Source organism: Sphaerodactylus townsendi, linkage group LG04 (assembly GCF_021028975.2).
Source record: "Sphaerodactylus townsendi isolate TG3544 linkage group LG04, MPM_Stown_v2.3, whole genome shotgun sequence".
Taxonomy (NCBI): Eukaryota; Metazoa; Chordata; class Lepidosauria; order Squamata; family Sphaerodactylidae; genus Sphaerodactylus; species Sphaerodactylus townsendi.
Window position 1 is genome coordinate 107,494,710 of NC_059428.1, and position 22,226 is coordinate 107,516,935.

The 22,226-nt window shown below is 41.2% G+C and overlaps 1 protein-coding gene across 2 annotated transcripts in view; it reads right to left on the reverse strand.

Annotated features, from left to right (window-relative positions):
- ITGBL1 (integrin subunit beta like 1) overlaps positions 1-22,226 on the reverse strand; it is a 238,660-nt gene that overhangs the window by 73,749 nt on the left and 142,685 nt on the right. The gene's annotated exons all lie outside the window — the stretch shown is intronic.

Below are 22,226 nucleotides of genomic sequence, written 5' to 3' on the forward strand. Positions count from 1 at the left end.
CTCTTTACTGCTGGGGAGTTAGCTGAAGAACTTCCATTGCAGTTTATAAACAAGTTTGTATAATTAGTAGTTCCTGTTTGGGCCATGAATCAACCTAATGAGTGTAGAAGAACGGAGGAAAGGAGAATATGACAAGGATCTTCACCCATAATTGTTTTCCACTGCTGGACTGTATATACTCAAACACATATAAATGTTTCAGGTGAAGTGGGGAGAGAGCTTTCAACCCATTCCTGCCTACTCTTCAGTCTTGAGAATTCATAATGAGGAAAGGACTCAATCACAAAAATATCTCTTGGAATCTTAATCACCTGATTTCTGTGGCTAGAAAAAGGAATATCAATTTGGCTCTGTCAGCGATGACTACTGTCTCCAAAAGTTGGCCTTTAGGAGAAGGTTTTAGAGGTGGCATTTTTCTTTCATTCACTGAGGAACCAGTGATAGTTTCTCCATGGTGGATTCCGGACAGGCCAAATATAATGTCTGCAGGACATTATAAAAACTGTTTCGGGGGGGGGGGGGGGGGACTTCGCACAGATCCCATTTCCAAAATGAGTTTGGCTCATTATATTCCCTCAACCTGAGATTTTCGAAAATCACTAAACCAGTGATCCTTTTGCACAATTCCAGGTTAGAACTGCTTCCACATGAACAGAACAGGCAAGAGAAGCTGTATTTCCCTCCCTTCCACCTGTCAACTTTAGGTTGCATGCCATCCACTATGTCAGGGAGAATTTGCCCATCTGCCCTTCCATGCAGGTCGCCCAGCACATTGTGGGCAGATTCTCTGAGTGCCCGACAGTGTACAAAGTCCTCCAAGCATGTTTTCTCCCCATGGCAGTGAGTATGACCACCAGATAAATCTACAGCAACACATTCATTATTGCCTGGCCATTGCAGGGTAGTCCCTTTTTATTTCTTCTTTAATTTGGTGTGTTGAACATGCACAGCTTCACAAGTGCAGCCAATTGGACTGTGGGACAATCAGCATAGCTGTGGGGATTCATGTATGTATGCCTTCACAGCTTTGCCTGTGTTGCAGAAAATTAAAAAAAAGAAACATCTCCATGTGAAGGTGCAAAAGCAACCTGGATTGTTTCCATGGGCTCCAGTTGCAGCCTGAAAGGGTAAAGGTCACACATGCAAATGTAAAAAAGGAAAATGGGTTCCTTTATAATGACTGCAACCCATGATGATGATGATGATGATGATGATGATGATGATGATGATGATGATGATGATGATAGATTTCACAGCTGCCAGATCTTTAGCTGGTTGTTGGCCTTCATTACAATTCGAGCCTCACCCAGAGGCCTTGAAAGTTGTAATGTATCGGCGTAGTATTCGTGCGGATCCCAGCAGGGCTGCCTTCTGAATTTGACAGATGTTAATTTTGTCAATTCAAAGATGTTTCAAGTGCTGCCCTAGTATTTTCGGGATGGTGCCCAGTGTGCCGATTACCCCTGGGACGACCTCAGCTGGTTTGTGCCATAGACGCTGAAGCTCGATTTTCAAATCATGGTATCTAATGACCTTCTTCTGTTCTTTTTCAGCGATCCTGCTGTCACCAGGGACTGCTATGTCGATGATGGTCACTTTCTTATCCTCAATCACAGTGTAGTATTATCATCATCATCATCATCATCATCATCATCATCATCATCATCATCATTATTTAGTTTTATATACCGCCCTCTTCCCATATGTTGTGTGGAATCCATCCATGCCTTTCCAATTCTCCATGAAACACTGATGAGACTCAAATCTAAAATCTCTGGTGGCAATGAAAGAAAACACATAAAGTTGTCAGTAGAGCCATGAGGGAAAAATGGTCTCAAGAGGATGCATAGACCATCAGAAGGAAAATCTGGGGAGTTTCTAAAGTATTACTTACTAAAAGAAATGCCCTGTCTGCATCACTGGAGTTGCCTCGATGAATGTAGGGTTGTTGTTGTTGTCATTGTTATTTTGAGGGGTGGATTTTGTAGCTGGCTGGAAAGATTGACTATCTTTCATGATGTACAGTCTACATGACATTTTGAAACTTTGAATCAACTCATGCTTAGCTTTTTTGGGGGGAAAGGCATAATCTATGTTTAACCTTTACATTTAATTACAAAAGTGCCAAGTGATGCCACCATTTTTATTTTAAAAATCCATTATTACAAAGTGACACATTCAGACAAGAGTTTTGACTTTTCTTTATTTTTTAGGAAAAAAATCTTTACCTTTGAAGGCATCTCCTTCCTCAGAATAGTGGCTGCTCATCTATTCGATTCAGTAATTAATGTGTGGTGAGTGCTTGCATGCATAATCTATCTTCCTCATGAACATGTGGAGGAGGAAAGATTATAAGTTGCTGAGCACTCCTAGAGCCTCTGTCCTAGACAGAATGATAGATCTCTGTGCTATTTTTTAAACACAGCTGACTAGATAAAATAGTGTTTAACTTTTACAAGCATTACAAACTACGGTAATTTATTGAACCCTTCAATCAGCCAGAGGAACAAAAGACTTGGGAATGGGTGAAATGAATCAATTGTATGTGGATGTGTGCTGTTGAATACGGACATTCCCAAAGATTATATGATCAAAAGGCTAAATAAAACTGCACAAACATACAATAGAAATCAAGAAAACTAACAAATTTGGAAACAGCAACCCAATTGCTTAAAATAATCACAGTATCCACTCTGTGGCTCAGTTGCTAGTGTAGGAAAAATATCTGAGGAAATGTCAACAAACTATTTGAAAGCAATGAAGTTGCATGTATTAGAATGTTTGTCCTTTCCCCCTCCAGAAACACCAGGTAATTTTTAGTGTATTTTAAACCAATAAAAAGCTGAAAAATATTTCAGCCACTAAGACAACAGCTGACAGAATTAAAATGAGAATAATCATGATGACCTCCTTCCTACACGGATCACAAGTTTACCCATTCCTCCAAGAAACCAGCTAACTTCAAGAAGATGCTTAGCATCTTGTGTTAGTAACTTGGGGCAGATTTCACACTAAGCTGCACAACAGAGTGTATCTGCCAGAGGGACATGTGGGGTCACATGTCCCTGGGTGCCTCTTATTTAATCACATGAGGGAGTGGATGGGAAAGGGCCTGGCGCTGGCCGCTGGTAGATCCGTGCCCTGAAGAGGTGTGATGCAAGAGGCTGGCACCCCCTTGCCATGGGGAGAGTGCATGGGGGAAGGGGGGTCTCTAGCTTTTGCTTAGCGCAGGACCCACTGAGCGCCCCTTGAGCCAAGTGCCAAGTGCAGCAACTGTTGACAAAATTACTGGGCAGCAGGAGCATTTGAAATATATTATTGTATATGTCTCTTTCATACACAAATCACAGTAATAAAACTGACAAGATGATTGTTGTTTTTGTATGTTTTTAAATGTTAGAAGCTGACCTGAGTCTCTAAGGGGAAGGGCAGCATACAAGGTAATTACAGAGACCCCAAAATCCCTTCCAGTCAGATGCGACCTCCATTTTGCCTCAGGGCAACTTTTATATTTCCAAATGTTGACTTTTGGTTATTAAATCAGCTTCAAACCATAGTTCAATATCCTGGTTCAAACCTAGTGGGGGGGAGGGGCTGAACTGCTGATGGGAGGTGACATAGCCCTACATTAGTGGAAATGCCCTCCCTGAAAATGCCCTAGTTGACTTCCACTTCGACTTTGTCCCCACATACAAGATGCCCCGGGGTATGGACTTACACCACCCTTTTGGCATTGAGCCTGGCAGAGGGCTTTTCAACAATGGGGAGGGAATTTTTTGTATTTTTTCTCCCCACACTGCCGAAAAGCCCTTTGGAAGCAGCAGGGTGGCGCTGCAGCAGTGATTCCAGAATCCTGGGGAAAGCACACCTATGCACTGTAATCAAAAAACAAAGGCACTTTGTTCAAAACTAGATCTGAGTGCCAAAATACTGAAAAATTAAAACTTCTTGGCATGCTAATAGCTGACTTTGAAAAGGTTTCTATGTTTTAAAATATCAGTTATAGAAGAATGCAGAGTCCTATACCCTAATCTGCCCCCTCTGCCTTACCTTTCTAAGTTCCATTTCTTACAAAGATGCCTGTGAATTACCACAAGGTGCGGTTGCTGCTCAGGGTGAAGAAAAGCGAGACCAGCCGATACCGTCCCAGTAGGGGCAGAGGGGGAAGGAAAGCCATGCGAGAAGAGGGCTAGCATCACCGGAAAAGGAGGGGCAAGCCAAGACTTTAAAGCGGCTTGCACTCCTTTGTCCGGGCCATGTGCTCGCAGGCTGATGATTTGCCCACCCACCTCTCCCTATTTTCTATGTTAATGCATGCTTATTTGCTATAGCCTAGTGTTTTGGCGGTTGGCGCATGGTTATGGCTCTGGAAGGGCAAGGGGAAGGGAGCTAGGGAGCTGCGCCTTCCCCTCGGGAATGGCAACAGCGGCAAGAGGCGACCGCCCCTGCCAAACTGGACAGAAGGGGAACATCTCTGGCCAGGAGCGTCCGCCCGGCAGAGTCCCACAGTAGAACGAAGCTCAGAACGGGGCACCCGCCCTGCTGAGCTGTAAAAACGTACCCGTATGATCAGATCCAGAACCATGCTTAGCTTCACGCTTCTGTTCAATAAAATGGCTATGGCCAATTTATTACCCCAGCAATTGAGTAGTGTGTATTATTGGTAAAGGGGCTCACACAAAAGAGATCCACCCTCAGACAGCAATCAACTTTTCATATTGGAGCCGATTCAGAGAACAAGTGTGACCCCCCCTCCCGCAGATAAGGCAGGCTTTCACCTCCCTGATCTGATTTTATTTAGCAATAGAACTGCTTCCTATCACCTGTAGCTGCATAATTTATTTACATGAAATTATAGATGATGAGTGATCTACTGAAAATCCAGCCTGATGATGAATTCAAAATCCTACACACTTTTTGTACAATTTTGTTTGCTCTTAACAAAAAGTTATCCTGCCCTGGATAGCTTGAGCAAGCTTGATCTTGTTAGATCTCATAAACTAAGCAGGGCCAGCACTGGTTAATATTTGGATGACAGACTACCAAAAAAGTCCAGGCTTGTGATATGGAAGCAGGCAATGGCAAACATATTTTGCCTCGAAAACCCCACTAGGGGACATTATAAGCCGGATGTGACTTGCGATGGCAAGATGGTATTAGAATTGGATATCCACATAACAAGGAAGTCAACAAAGTCACCACTGAACGTGCCTTGCTTTGAAAACCCAATGATATGATTAACCTGAGACAATAAAAGAAGTATATACCAGTTCCATATATTCCTCATAATGACGCTGTTGGTGTGGCTTCCATATGTCCAGTAAAAGACAAAGATGGCACAACCAGCACCTTTAATCACTGCCATTGATGGCTGTTCCTTATCTGTTACAAGCAACTCTTCTTGTTAATCATTCATGTTAAAAATAGAAAGAATACATTTACCCAAAACAAAGATAACCCTGAATACGTGATCCATCTGTAAGCAAAAAAATGTTATCCACACTTTTTTTTTTACCAACATGTACTCTTGGAACTTGTAAGCAAATTTATGATGACCTATTATTTTTCTTGACAGCTGTCCTGGGGGAAATCATCTTTTCAAGTAATGTAAATATGTATTACACAACAATCAGAAATTCCTAGGGCATTTCACATCTAGGCATCTGGAACCATCTCTGTATTCCTCACCTCCTGTTCAGTGGTCAAAATCATGCAGGAAATGTCAAGCATCCTACCACCTGGTTGCCATAAATTTTCAGCTCACCTGGCCCCAGTTCCTGATGTCTCTAAAGATGGGCAATGAGGAGGATCTGATTAATTTCTGGAAGCATTCATTTATTACAGTGTGAAGCAATATGGGGGAAATGACTGAAGCTATTATCTGCAAAATTATCCAGTGTTGTATTTCATAACTAAATAAGCTGTCTTGCTTGACAACAACGGATGTAAAATTTGACTGTGTTTCTTTGGTTGGAGTTTAAATATTAAAACTGCAGTGACAACAATAAAACTGTTATCTTTAGTGTTAAATCATATTTCCTGCTTCAGAAATCTTCCCACGCTGAGCTATTAACACAGCTGTCTTCTGCATGGGAGCTCCTCATTCTTTTCTGTGGTGAAGTCCTGATCCTGTCATGAAAAGGAATGGGTGAAGATCCTTTCATTCCATAGACTGCAGAGGTTTTTATGGTATATCTACAAATTGGCTTGGAGGGTGGGAAATGAAAGGCCTTGCTTATTCAAGTATCAAAATTGCAAACAAAACCTGATTGTTGAAATAACCAATTTATTAGCTGTCTGGAAATAGGGTGTTTTTAATGTTCTTCCTGGGGACTGAAACTTTGTCCCATAACACCGGCCAGCCATGCCAGTCACAAATAGGGTAAAGTATGGAAGATCTGTCTTCATGCACTTAAAGCAGCTGCAGTTTGGGATTGGAAGAAGAGAAGAGCAAGGAGCAGGGAGACAAGCACATTTCCATTTGCAGCTAAGGACACGTTCAGCTGTACAGGATACAAATTTGACTAACATGGCAATAAACCTCTTCTTGTTCGTCTTTCATATTGTTTGAAGAACAGGGGACAAGGGAGCTTTGCAAGTTATTTCAGTGCAGGGAAACATCACACGCAGTGCCCATTCCTGTCCTCCATGCATTTATCTGAAGAAGCTGGGATAGCCACAGTTAGTTTTCATTCTGTTCCTTGTCAAATGCCCCTGTCAAGCAGCCTCCTGATGCAAAGACTCTCTCTGTGGACTCATAAGATATGCTGGATTCTGTGTAGTTGGGTATCTTAGGAAGACAGCTTTGACTTACAAAAGCTTAGACCCAAGAAAATCTTGTTCATCTTTAAGGTGTTACGGGACTTGAATTATGTTGGAAATGAAGGGATGGTGATGTCTCTTGGAACCTAGCACCCCAGTGCTCTTGAAGGGGTGGTAGAGGTAGCAAAATGGACAGGTCTGTATCATTCCTCTTGTCTGTTCTGTTGCTGTCTTTTTGACTATCCAGAATGCTAACCTTCCTTCCTTCCTTCCTTCCTTCCTTCCTTCCTTCCTTCCTTCCTTCCTTCCTTCCACTGCTTTCCTGTCTTTGTGCTCTCTCTCTCTCTCTTTCTTTTGCTTCCATGACAACAAGATGTACTCTCTCTATATTTTAAAGCTAGATAGCTAGAATCTATAACTTCTCTTTCCAATCAGAATATGGATTCCTTTTACAGTAAAGAACATCAATTATTTTCTTAGAGCATCAAGTTCTAATTTTTCTAACAATGTATGGACAGCTCCTGCTAATGGTACTGATCTTTCTGCCCAATGATATATCTTTCTGAGGCAATGGAAATGCACTTGGAGGGATTTCTTCAGGCTGATAACTATGGAGAACTTCCATATCAATGCCGAGGCCCCCCACTGTGAACGACAATAATGAGATTGTCTCTCTCAATAAAATATCTGGTCCAGTATGTGCGGTGGGCTTTATGATTAATTTGGGGTTTTATACTGGTTGAATCTGTGTGTGGGAGAATTTAACTTCATTGTCACAGACAAATTCCCTGGTGCAACAGGTGGGACACACAGAATTTCTGAAGGATGGTGACCACCCTGAAGAATGATGAATCCAAATGGTATCCTCATGGTTCTATGTGTGTCTCGTAGTGTTGTGATAGTTCTGAAAAAGCCCTGGGAGAATTCTGAAATAAGGATGAATGAATGTCTCCTATTTTATTCCATCTTACATGCATTCATATTTTGCCAATGAGTTCAGTTGTTCTCATATCATTGTTAGCTTGATATATTCATTTATATTGTTTGTACATGCTGTATCGGTCTCATATGCAATTCATATGCAAATATAGCATTTATACATACAATGTGCATTATTTACAAGATATGTATATAACACTGAGTTATTGCTGCACAAATAACATTGACAAATCTGTACATTGCAGAGGGGGATTTTGGCACAAGGAAACAGAAAATAGCATAAAAAGAAATAGTATTGTCTGCAAAGGAGAAACAAAATTGAAACCAGTATATTTGAATCAAACCGGAAGCTCAAAAAATTGATAACATCCCTACTCTGGAAAGAGAAAATGTTTGGACTGCAGACACAACTGTCCCATAACACCTTCTCTCCCTCATGGGAACTCATTTGACTTTCTGGTTGATTGTAGAGTCTGGAATTCTGAAATGGCAGAGCTGATGACTACATCAATGGTAGAAGAAAACTCATGTTGAAGCTGATCCAACACAGACTGCAGCCCTTGCTATAGTGATAATGATTGCAAACAATAAAAAGAAGTCTGTTATGCTCACTCCAGCTTATATTCCACTTTAATTAACAACTGTAAATTTGGATACTCCTGAAGTTTCTGTTCATCTTGGTCAGATGGATACCTTCAAGGTTGTAAAACTGAAAGATGAAGACAGAATCCTTGCAGAACCGAGACCTTCCACATCCATGCTCAGTCCTTTCCCACCATGACTAATCAGTCCAACAGGTGATCTTGATGATAAATGTGTCATTACAGATAAATGTGTCATTACATTACTTAAGCTTCTGAAAAACCAGTTAGGTAATTCTTTTAAACAATCACATGCAAACCCTAGGAATTTGAATCAACTTTACATTCTCAGAACAAGTTGCTCAAACCTGTGGTCACAACTCAACTACAAGTGTTACGAAATGAGTCAGATTGTTTTAACTCTTATAAAATTGACCTCACCCTTTTTTAGGATTTATGATCTACCCTGGACAGTTGGTAGGCAGAATGCATCTGTTTCAGTTCTCTTGGAGTGTTTTATTTGATTACTGTAATTATGGTATTCTTCTGAACAAACAGAACATGACTGGGGGTGTTATTTTGGAATGCTTACTATATTTGTAATAGTTAAGCCTCTGAAAGTATCTCTGGAGTGCCACTTCTTTGCTTCAGGCAGTTGTCAGGTAGGATTCTGCAGGGTTCCAACTTGTTCCCAAGCTACTGAATATCTGCACCGCTGTATTGATGAAGCTCATCCAAAGATCTAGAATCTGGAGCCATCACTATATGCATGACTCTAAACTCTCTCCCCCTTCTCTGACCACAGGGAGCTGGTGGCAGTTTAGAACAGATGCCAAGAAATGGCTGAAATTATCCACACAGTTTTCAAGGTGACATAGAAGTATTACTTGTGAGTAATACAGCTGATCTGGCATAAAATATATAAACTCTGGGTATGGTTATACCAGTGCAAGGGATCAGGTTTACTGTTGGGAGATTTTCCTGATTTTAAATAAGCAAGCAGTACAAGTGATCAGGAATTTAGGCTCGTGCATCAGCTGCTGCTGTTTCTAGACAGAACAGGTATGGCCATTGTCACTCAGGTGCTGGTAACATCTTGGTTAAGCTGCTGATTTTGCTGTCTGTGGGGCTTTTCTCAACTATCCAAAAGCAACAATTAATGAAGAATTCTGTGATGAAGGTCCTGATGGGCACAAGACTCTTGGTAGTTTCTACACTCCTCTTTTATTCATATTAGTGGCTTATGTGTCTTGATGGGTTTTTTTCTCATTCTGATGTATATATGAATTTTCTGCCGTCCATTTTGCTTGAATTGGGTTTTGTCCTTTTATTTTCTTTTGTTATTTTAACTTTTAATTGTATCATTTTATTTTTGCACCAATGTGCATCATCGTGCACTTATACTGAATCCCAGTGACCATTTTTTTTGCCCATTCACCCATTTGCAATGGTCTTCTGTAGTTCTTCATCAGTCTGTTGTGCATTTGCAGTCCTGAAGGATTTGGTATCTACCAACTTTACTAATTTGCTTCCTCAGTCTTGGTCTTGTGATGTATAACTAAAGTTCCCTTGCCCTACCATGAAAATATTTCTGCCCCTGTCTGTTTGCAGACAGCAAATAAATCTGTTTGCACGACACTCGTGGAATGTCTTATCCATTTTATACAGTGTTGTATTTTTCTGCACTGTCTACTTTTTTCACTTTTTAAAAAACTTTTTTGCAATACATCAAAATAGCATTGTAAGTGAGAAATTGACTGGTCTCTTTCGTAACTGTGCCTCCCCACTTTTGTCTTCTGCTGATTGGGCAATTGGATAACACCACTCATAACTGATTGGCTGCTATCTCTCCGCTTTCTTTCTAGTCAAACCTTTAGTCAGGTGGCAAACTGGTGCTTTTTTTTGCCTCTTCCATTTAATGACCATTATTCAATAAGAGTTTCTCATACCAAAGAGTCACTGGGGTTTGACTGCTAGCTGAGGGAGTGCATTAAATTGTTTAACACTCAGCATGTGATCAACAGATCCTTACTGAAAGCCAAATTTAGTAAACAAATATGGCGGGGTCTCACAGAGTATAAATGTTGGTATAGAGATACATTACTATATTGTCCATGTTTTGAAAAAAGGGTAACTTTCAAATGGTGGAGAAAAGGGAGTGGCTTTTGAAGGCACTGTATGCTGTTCAGATAAAAGGCAAAACAATTCAACAGCACATCTAAATGAAACTTCGGATTTTAAGTGATTTCAGTCAAAACATGGCCACAAGTGCACTTAAATAGTCTGGAAACTATTTTAAAAATCCTGCTTCTATGCACAGTTGAAAACTCAGCATAATGCCAATGTGAACGGGACCTAAAAGACTTTGGTGTTTCAGAATGTGTGTATGAATATACAATTAATATGATGTATTTAAAACAACGGTTATATTTTAATACCCATTGTGTACTGTGTATACAGTAGAAAGATGAGGGGATAGTCATAATGATGATGTTATCAATACAGACATATGTACTATACAAATTAGGCTGTAAGGGAAACAAGGATAACCCAACTGTGTTTCTCAGTCTCATCTACACTCAAAATTCAGGAGTAGTGTAGAGATGAAATTAGGGAGGGAGTCATATTGGCCTAAAAAAGCTCACCTTGCACTTCTAAAAAATTAAGCTAAACTATTATTTCCTATGTCACTTTAATTTATACCACATAAATCTGTCTGCACAGCCTATATGCCTTCAACATCTGGCTAATAGATATGCCAGCTACAGATATTAAATTACTTGCTGTGATGAAGAATAAGATTTATTGCCTTGAAAGATCAATATTCTTTTTAAAAGAGAAAACACATAATTCATTAGAAAAAAATAAAAGTGGCCAAAATGAAAAATTGCCATGGCTTGCAAAATACTTTTGATTATATTGTAAAGTATATCTTGCATAAGTAGTAAATGAGATTTTTCAAAGATGTTTTCTGAAGATGAGAAAATAAAGGAGCATGGAATATATGCCAAGCAACTCAAACATATCAATCAAAATTGTCTTAAATCAGAATCAAAGTCACTTTCCATTTTAAGATTTTACCCACCTGTTTTTTTTTTTAATGTATCCATTCCTAACATCAATTTTCATCCCAAGCTGCCATGGAAGAAAATGTGTGAAATCTGCAATGCTTTCCACCTGCCACAATACGTTGCCCTTCCAGAACTGAGAACTAAAAGCCCAATCTTTAAAATGCTCCCCTAGACCCAATTCTTTAGAACTGTGAGTGAGCCAAAGTGCAATTATGGCAGTTTTTGAGATCTTTGCTGTGTAGAATAACTCAGTCCATTGGAATATCTCTGACCAGGCCTGGGAAGAAAGTGAACTTGAATGACAATTTCTTATGAACAAGAGCAACTTGCCTTGGTTTGGTGAATATGCCATCTCTACATTTTGTAAAGAAATTTAAATAATGCTTTTTAAAGGCCGTTTCCGCACGGGCAATGAATGGCGGCCTAGAGACGGTAAAAATGCCGTCTCCAGGCTGGCATTCGCACAGGGGGCGCAGCTGCATCGCAGCCGCGCCGCCCTCGCGCCGCCCGCCCGTCGCGAGGCCGGTGTTTCCCCAGAGCGCTTGGAAGCGCTCTTTTTCTGGAAACTCCGCCTCGAAGCCACTGCCGAGCGAACGGCAGCGGCTTCACGACGCCTCCCCCACCCGGCACTTACCTTGTCCCCGGGCCTCCGGCGCGTAGCTGAGGCCTGGGGACACGCCCTCCTACCCTGCACCGCTGGAGCAGACGCGCAGGGCCAGGGGGGCATGTCCCCAGGCCTCGGCGATGCGCTGGAGGCCCGGGGACATGCCGGGTTGGCTGGGCGCCGGCGCTCTGCGGCGCCGGCTGCCCGGCTGTTTCCAGGACCGTCCGTGTGGACGGTCCCAGCGTCGTTGGGTCGGCGTCGTAAACGCCGACCCGGCCGCTTCCGCCTTCGTGCGGAAACGGCCAAAGATATGCCTCAGATTAACTTTGAGAAGAATGCTGAGTATAAAAGCTAAAAGTAAAAGTTTTTGTCAATTTGTTTATTACTTCTTCTGAGGTACTGAAGTGCTGAAAGGTACCTGCATGTTAATTTGGCAGTTTTCATAGTCTGCACATGTGAAATGTTTCAAAATGCTAACCTGAACCTCTTGGGATTTCAGACACAGCAACTTCAGTAGTCTCCAAAGTGCCAAAATATACCTTCAGACTGCAGAAACTGCTGCGACTGAAAACAACAATTCCCAGTTCTCACATCACTTTATATGTAAATACTGTAACTCGCTCTACACAGGCCTTCCCTTGCAACTGATCCGGAAGTTGAAGCTGGTACAGAATGTGGCGGCTCGGCATTTGACGGGTGGTGGTTATTTAGATCATATCATCCCCATGCTGTGCCGCCTGCACTGGCTTCCAGTGGAGTTCCGGATCATTTTCAAGGTGCTGGTATTGACCTTTAAGGCCTTATGCGGCATGGGGCCCTCATACCTGCGGGACCGCATCACCCCTTATGTCCCACATTGACCGCTGCGTTTGGCAGCGGCGGAACTGCTGGAAACCCCTGGCCCTGTGGCGCACGATGCAGCTGGCCTTGACCTGGGCCAGGGCCTTTACGGCTCTGGTCCCTGCCTGGTAAAATGCTCTCCCTCCAGCTGTCCAGGCCCTGCGGGACCTTGGTGAGTTCCGCAGGGCCTGTAAGACGCAGCTGTTCCACCGGGCCTTTGGCGGGGCTGGCCGCTGATCTATCGCCCCCCACTGAGGCTGCCAGTTTTCCATCTTAGCAGGGCCTTGATTCCATCTTGGGCCCTGCCTCTCCCCTCCCAGCCTTTCAATCGGGTGCCTGTTTTTAAATTTGCTTGCTCTTTGTTTATTTAAATTTTAAGTAATTGCTGCTGTTGGAAATTTGTTTTAATGGGGTTAAGTTTTATTTATGTATTTTATGTGCTGTTATTGGAAACAGTTGTACTGTGAGCCGCCTCGAGCCCTTTGGGGGTGAGGCGGCCTATAAATTCAATAAAATAAAATAAAAATAAATAAATAAATAATAGAGCATTGCTGGGAAGAAAGCAACCCTAATCAATATGTGAATTGATTTGGTATCCTGCTTGACACCATGGCAAATGTCATACCAAGGAACAAACCATGATTAAGCCAGGATTTCAGTGACTGAATGTCAGACCAGCTAGATTCAAATATAGAAGAACCTCAGAGACTAACAAAGTTTTCACAGTAGAAGCTTTCGAGAATCAAAGTTGCCTTCATGTGATCTGACAAAGGGAGCATTGACTCCTGCAAGGTTATACGCTGAAAATCTTGTTGGTCTCTAAGTGCTAATGGACTCAAATCTAGCTGTTCTACTGCAGACCAACATGGTTGTATTTAAAATATCTGTGATTTATATTAGATGCTGGAGCCAGTAAGATTTGCTCCCCATGTTCTTATGGTCTATCTTGTTCTCAGAGGACTATGGCCCAGTATTTCACAAATTTAACAATCCTCTCTCGTTGTCGAGACTTCACACAGGCCAGACTGAATATCTTCCCATGTGCAATGTGGTCAGCGGGAATATTTGAATATTTCTTTTTTTAAAAAAATATTTCTCATGAAGAAAGACTTTGCTGTTGCCAACTTAAAGAACCTGAAACTACTGTACACATCCTATTACACAGTCCACTGCATGCACAGCTGCATTTTCTCTAGTAATTTTTCCCTTCTGCAAGCCCCAACAAATTGAACGATCGAAGTATTACATTTCTTTTAGCCGATATAAATTCTGAGGTTACTGCGAATAGCAGAATTTTTAGCTACGGTATCTTCCAAAAGAGTTTACAGGATGAGTGAGTTGTCAATTAATTAATTAATTAATTTTATGGTGATAAAATTATTTCATCCTTTTTAAGAACACTAAAAATGGATTTTGATTGATTGATTGATTGATATCTGTGCTTACTAAATCAACTGCAAACCATAGTTTCTCATCCTGGTTGAATATATCTTAATTAACCTTAGTGGTTCCATGTTGAATGTTTGGTTAAAAAAAACCCCTCAACACACAGAAAAAATTACAAAGCAGGTCCTTTCTACCCTGTCAAGTTGGGGATTCATCTTCCTAGACCAAAACCTCCATGCAACTCATGGGCTGATTGTACAAAGAGATTCCTAAAATTGCTAAAGAACAGAGCAAAGATTATGTTTTACACTTGAATCTATGTCCCTAATCTATTAAAAAGCCCATCTCACTGCTTCCAGGAAATCTTAAATTGTGTAAAAATCACAATTGTTATACTTGAACTTTCAGATGACAATGAATCAGGTTCTAATGATACCACTTACATGGAAACTTCATTTTGTCTTTATCTATTTTATATAATTTCCTTTTTGCTTCATTGCCCTTTCCAGCTTGACCCTCTGAAGGAGGTTTTCATGTTCCTAATTAATCCTGCACAGAAATCATATCAGTATTAACTTATGATCTTGCAACTGGAACACAGAGCATTGCAAGAAATGCCATGACTTTGTCAATGGCCAGATAGAATTCAATAACTATTTCAACTGTTTTTTCAGGAAGAAGAGAGGATATTTCCATAAGATTATTAGTCCAAATTATAGTCACCTGTTAATAACAACTGTAAACTAGAATAAGGACTCAATCTAACATGGTTAGAAATAGAATCAACAGCAGAGGTCATAGAAAGATGGAAGTAAATTTCTCTGTATCTGTGCTAAATTTGGCAAACAATTTTAAACAAAAGAGCATATTCAAAGCCATCCTACAAGGCTTGCTTTGTTCACATTAACTAAGTGCATAGATTCAAGTGTATCTTTTTGTTTCTCTTTATTTTTGGCATCATACCAAAGCAAGTTGAAATTAGGGCCATCACTCAGTTTTTTAAAAATCATATAATCATATAATCAATTGATTAATGAATCATTTCAATTTGAATTGGTTTGCATATGATAAATACAACTGTTCTGAAGAAAAATACATACACTTTAGAGAATGTAGCCTGATGTTACAGTGAGAACTACCTTTTAGTATAGGAATTCTCTTCTAAGATTGCAGCTTTGAATCACATTTTTTCTATGCAAGTGCACTGAAAATACTTTAGATTTTAGAATAAAAATTGCTGTCTGACTAATCAAGGACATTTTTCAGTTCATTGTTGATGCACAGATGTGTTGCTCTGACTTAACTGGGTTGCTTCTTGCTGTTTGGGGGTGGGGGGAGCTGGAAGACATGGCTGGTTGGCTACATAGTGCCCTTTAAGCTGGTTGGCCACAGATGAGGCTGGGCCAGCACAAAAGCAGCCTGCTGTATCAGGCAGGTGGGTCAGAGCCACAGGCCTGTGTGGTCTTAAAATGCAGGTTCGCACTGGTCTCTGCCTCCTTGGTCTTTGAGGATTGCTGGCCTACTGAAACAAGCTGTGGTCACCAAATTGTACCAAAGAGAAGGTGTCTGTGTATTCTTTGAGGATTGCTGGCCTACTAAAACAAGCTGTGATCACCAAATTTTACCAAAGAGAAGGTGTCTGTGTATTCTCCTCCTCCATGCCTCCCCTCCATATTCCCTCCTCAAACTGGCAAATGCAAGTATTGCAAAACAGTTCAAATGCTCAGCAGTGGGTTCTCAATGTGATATATACTCAGTTAAAAAGCCAGTGCGGTGTAGTGGTTTACATGACAAAGGGTGGGGTATAAACGATGTCAACAAATTAAATATATAAATACCGTATATACTCATGTATAAGTCAACCCGCATATAAGTCGAGGCACCTAATTTTACCACAAAAAGCTGGGAAAACTTATTGACTCGCGTATAAGTGGGAAATGCAGCAGCTGCTGGTAAATTTCAAAAATAAAAATAGATACCAATAAAATTACATCAATTGAGGCATCAGTAGGTTAAATGTTTTTGAATAGTTATTTCAAAGAAAAACAGTAAACTGGCTCTGTAAGTGGAAAAGAGGGTCAACAAGAACAATATGGTATCAACAATAACTTTAAAAGTTACAAAAAACCTTTTAGTCTCAGTCTAGCAATAACCAAGCTAAAAAACATACAAGAAATTAAAAATCCTTCAAAACTGATTCCTCTATCATCATCTATTGTATGTCCAAATGTAACCCAACTTAGATTTTGAAGAGGGGATATTGTATCAGAAATGGAAGAATCTACTATTAGCTTCCATTGTAAACAATGGGGAGGATGGGGCACCCCTTTGGGGATCAATAACTTTGGATCCCCTGACCCAAACTTCTCACTCAAACCTTGGCTGGTGGTATCATAAAAGAGACTCTCCTGATGAGACCAGCTGGAGTTTGGTGTAAGTTTGTCAGAGGGTCCCAAAGTTATGGACTCCCCCTCAAAAGAGAAGCCCCATCTACTAATAGCCTCCCATTGAAAACAATGGGAATGGGGCACCTCCTTTGGGGAGTTCAGTAACTTTTATGGGACCCTCTGAACCAAACTTAACCAAACTTGGCTGGTATCATCAGGAGTGTCTTCTGAGGGTACCCTGAAATTTTGGTGCCACTAGCATAAAAACTGCGCCCCCTGCTGGCCGGCAAAGTAAAAACACAAAAAAATTAAATGACCTCGTGATATGAAAGTCGAGGGAGCTTTTTTCAGTGCTATTAAAAATGTGCTGAAAAATTCGACTTATACATGAGTATATACGGTATGTGCTTTTACGAGGATAGCTAACTGAAAGACACCCAATAATACTTACAGTGAAATCCTAAGCAAAGGTAAACCCTTTTAAGCCTACCAACTTCACTGATTCAGTCTTTACCCTACATGTAAAACAATATTTTAAATATCTACTTTGTATTTTGATATTTATTGCCAGCTGCCAATGACTTAATTTTTTAATATTTTACTCACATTTTGATGAATAACTTTACAAATAAATTATTATGGTCACATGATTACTCTAAAGACATGTTTTGGTATTTGAATTATTATTATTTAGTTAACAAAGGGTTTTTTTGTTTTTAATAGCAATCTGCCATAGTTTGTGCTTCCTAACATGGTCACAGATGAATGCATGAAGGTGCCGTCCCCTGAATCAGACCACTGAACAATCAAGTTTAGGGTTGGTCAATACTAAAAAAATTCGGTAAAATTCGGATTTGGGTATTTTGGGGCATAAAATGATTTGTATGCCCGAATCCGAATCATAGCCGGTTCAGATATGCCCGAAAATTCGGGTAAATCCGAAAAATTCGGGTCCGTTTTATTATTTTTTTGAATTTTTTTGGTGTTTTTACACGTTTTGGCCTGCAGGGGGTGCAATTTTAAAGCTAGCAGCACTAAACTTTCAGGATATCATCTGGGGACTGTCCTTGAGGAGCCTTCTCTTGCTTGCGTGCAGTTTGATTTAGGAGGGACAAAGTTATTGGCCCTCAAAAGGGTGCCCCCCGATCCCCATTGAACTTTCCAATGGAAGCTAACAGGAAATGGCTGGGGGCTTGAAGGTCCATAACTTTGGACCCCTGAACCAAACTTCACCAAACTTGGGGAGTATCATATAGGACAGTACTTGCATGATACCCTGAGGAATTCTGGTGACAGTAGCTTTAAAAACTGTAATTCCTCATAGTCCACCTCAAAATTTCCCCCCAGATTCTGCAATGCTCTGTAGAAGCTGGCTGGCCATTGCAGTTAATGGGAAATTTCTGTGGGAGGGCTGTGGAGTGCATATTTCTCATATAAACCTTAAACTTTGGCCTTTCAGAAATTTTCATCGACAATCTCTTCATGAGCCCGTCGGCTTGCAGTGACTGTTGCTTCAAGGGGTCTATGTTATAAGTGGGTAGGTCCATCTCCCACTGCCCCTCCCCATAAAGCAGAAGTTCCTCAAACCTGGATGAATTGTTTCAAAGACTCTCCTGAAGATTCCCTAATTTATTTGTGACTGTACCTTGATAAATGTGCACCCCACAACTTCCCTCCACCAATCCCCATTGAAACAACAATAAACACAGATCACTACTGAAACGAATCTTGGGCAAATTTCCATGGGGTGTGCGCCTGCAGGGTGCATTTTAGACTTATATCAGCACTGTAAATATCAGGGTATCATCAGGAGACTGTCCTGATGACAATTCCCCAAGCTTTCGCGCAGTTTGGTTTAGGGGGGCCAAAGCATGGACCCTCAAACAGGTAACCACCATCTCCCTTAGCTCTCATTGGAAACAATGGGGGATAGGGGCACCCCCTTTGGGAGTCCATAACTTTGCCCCCCCCTGAACCAAACTGCACCAAACTTGGGGCGCTTTCATCAGGACAGTCTCTCCTGATGATACCCTGAAAATCTGGTGCCACTAGCTTTGCAAAAAATCTCGGTTTTCATGTTTCACCGCCCCGCACATGAAGCCTGCTGGAGTGAGTGAGCGGTGAAACACATAAAACCAGCATTTTAAAGCTAGAGACACTAAACTCTCAGAGGTATCATATATCAGGAGAGCTGTCCTGATGATAGCCCTTTAACGTTATGTAGGTGCAGCTTGGTTCAGAGGCCAGTTATGGGACTCCTCAAAGGTCGTAGCCCCATCCCTATAAGCTACCACTGGAAACAATGGGGATAGTTGCACTCTTTGAGGGTCCACATACCTGAACCAAACTGCACCAAACTTGGTGGGCAACTATCCCGGGACAGTCACCTGATGATACCTCGATAATTTAAAGTTTTATTGGTTATCTCAAACAAAGTTCCTTTAGGTACCCCTGAGAATTGCCGGAATTCAAGATTCAGTTCCAGTGATTCTGTTGTATTACAGTCAATGAGATGAATTTCTTGGTAGAGGGAGCTGTGAGGTGCACAGAGCTGAAGGTTTGGTCACAAAACTTCAGAATTATCTTCAGGAGAAGTCTCTAGATGACACCATCCAGGTTTGGGGAAATTTTTGCTTCAGGCTTTAATTCCCATGGGACTCCAAAAGGTGGTAGGGTCCATCTCCCACTGCCCCTTTACCTGAAGTAAAAGTTCCCCAAACCTAGATGGTATGTCATCCAGGTGACTCCTCCTGAAGATACCCTGAAAGTTTTGTTAAGGCTTACTCATGAAAATGTGGCACTCCACAGCCCCCTCTATCACAGAAATTCCCTATTGACAGCAATGCAGCCTAAGAATCACTTTTCTGCAGAACAAAGAATCTTGTGCTAATTTCTGGGGGGGTACCTGCAGGGTGCATTTGTAGATACAGTGCTTTCCAATATTTCGGTGTAAATCAGGAGACTGTCCTGATGATACCTCTTCCAAGTTGAATGTGCAGCTTTGGATCCAGGGGGCCAAAGCCATGGACCCCTCAAAAGGTACGGCCCTCCCATCCCTTAGTTCCCATTTTCATTGGAAAGAATGGGAGGTAGGGGACACCCCTTTGGGGGTCCATAAACTTTGGCCCCCCAAACCAAACTTGCGCAATTAACTTGAGGGTATCATCATGACAGTCCTCGATGATACCTCTGAAATTTGTGCTGATATGTTTAAAAATGCGCTTCTGCAGGCCAAACTTTCGCTGTCGAAAGAAACACCAAAAAAAAATAAAACGCAATTGAAGCTGGTGATCCGGATCCCATGGATTCGATCTGTTAGATTCGTGGACAGCTCAGATTCGGCCCCGCTCATCCGAATCCGTCCGGAATCGAGCGCAGATTAGAGTAAAAAATTTGGATTTGGACTGTCCGGTCTCCAACCCTGAAAATCAGAGATTACACATTGGTTCACACACAAATCACTTACTACTGACCTGATCGTTTTAACTGGAGATTCCAGTGACTGAACTTGGGATCTTCTGCATGCCATGTCACCTCCATGATGCTTAACTAGGAAATCATCATGTTACCGAAACTTCTAGCCATAAAAAATCACTATTTAATTCAGATGTCTCGGCAATGGCAAGGAAGGAACCACATTCCTGACTCGTACCACGGCACATCTGGTATCAAAGCCTTGCACTACAGTGCAATCTCCGCATGGTGTAAAAGAATCCTAATACGGTTGCTTCAGGCTGCATAGACATATTCAAGTGTCTACAAAGGTTTGTAGAAGCATTCCTAGTTTGCCAAGTGCTTTCTTTTAGATTCTGATGAAAGCTATCCATCCACCAAAGCTGCTGATGTACCTTCGCACTTTGTTCCACTCAATAACCCACTCAAACATAAAAGAATCCCCACACAAAGGATTCAGAAAAAGTCTAGCACACATTCATGTTCATTCCTTTGATTAGGTAATAACAATTATGATAATAACAGCAATTTCATGATGAGAAAAATATTCCCAAATTGTTAAACCTGTTGCTAAGGGTGGGATTTGCAGTATCCGCTTAAGGAAAAAAAATTGTTGAAAGTATTTTTTTTGAAAACTGATTACGTATTGTCGTGATATTTAATATTTTGTTGTTACACCTACAGGTACATTATGTCTCTACTCCTCAGGACCCCCCACAAACAATATACATATCACTTCTATGCCATGGTATATGTCATAAAATACCTAGAATAGTGGGAGGCAATGAGGTGCTTCAGATTCTCTTTGACCCTTGCCAACTGAATGATTACTTCAATGCCATTATTAACAGCGGTCCATTCCTTTGCCACTTCCAAAAAACAGCACGTTTCCAAACCATTTTGGGGAAAAATCCGGTCTACCTGCTCAGCCGTCCAATGGTTTCAGCTTCTGCCCCAACCTACAACAATCATCAGGCAGCAGCCACGCAGGATTCCCCACTGTGAAGCTATCGAACACACATTCAGCTAAGGGGCCATCTTGATTGGCTGCTGCTGTGCGGGATTTTTTTTTTTACTTTCCCCCTGTCATATCCATGTCCGTGCGAGCATGTGCAGACTGACATAGAAATGAGGAGACGAAGAAACCTTTTAAAAACAAACCGAAAAATTACTCGTCCCTGCCTTGGCTAGAACCAGCAAGCTTTCACACTGTAGCAGAAGGCTGCCTTAGCCACCTAAGCCACAGAAACTAAACTGGCAGAAGGAAATAACATGCTAGTTCCCAAAATGAAATACTACAGTCAGCCTTGGTTTGCTTTTGGGCATGGAAACAAGGCGACTGGGCAGTCTAGCCCTGTAAATATGGGTTGTTCTGTTTTCAGTCCAAACAGAAAAAACTTGTCCCTGTTCAAAAATAATCCACATCTCGATGGGGCCCAGATGTTAATAATATACGCTTCCATGTGACTCTGTTTCTTTCCCTATGGTTTCCAGTGTACTAATAGAATCACAATACGAGTGACACATAAAATAATAATTTTTGACCAAAGCCCTCTATGCTTCTGAGAAGTTGAGATATTGACACTATGTATCAGTTCCCTGCTGTCGAACTCTTTTATTTCCCAATGAGTTGAGTAAAGGTGCCTCCAGAATAATTCTTATTATTTATTATTTATTTGATTTAATACCCCACCCTGCTCAGCCTTGCCAACTAATCTGGTCAGTATGTGTTTTCATTCATTATTGAACTCTTGTAATACTGTTCCAAAGAAGGACATTTGGGAAGCCTCAAGCCACCTCTCTTGGAGGTCAGGTAGTTCAAATTTACCGGGAGATCATGCTGCAGACTAAGAATGGGAGAAATAACTTTGCAACTTAATAGTGGGAGATAATGCTTGAGGATTTTGTCTGGAATCCAAGCCAATGGTTGAGCAAGGAAATAAAATCCTGATGAAAACCAGCAGCTAACTTATAGTTCCTGCAGAAGACTGGTAGCTGGAGGCAAAGAATATATAAGAAAATTCAGAATAGCTGAAGCTGATCTAAATTTGGCGAACAGTCTGTAACCTTTGCTTGACTCTTGATTGTTGTACATAGTTAAAGAGCTCATCACAAATTAGATGACAATGACATGTCAAATGAAATGATTCAAGAGCAGCTTTAGCCTTTTCCCCACATGAGTGAGGAAAGATTTCATAACTTC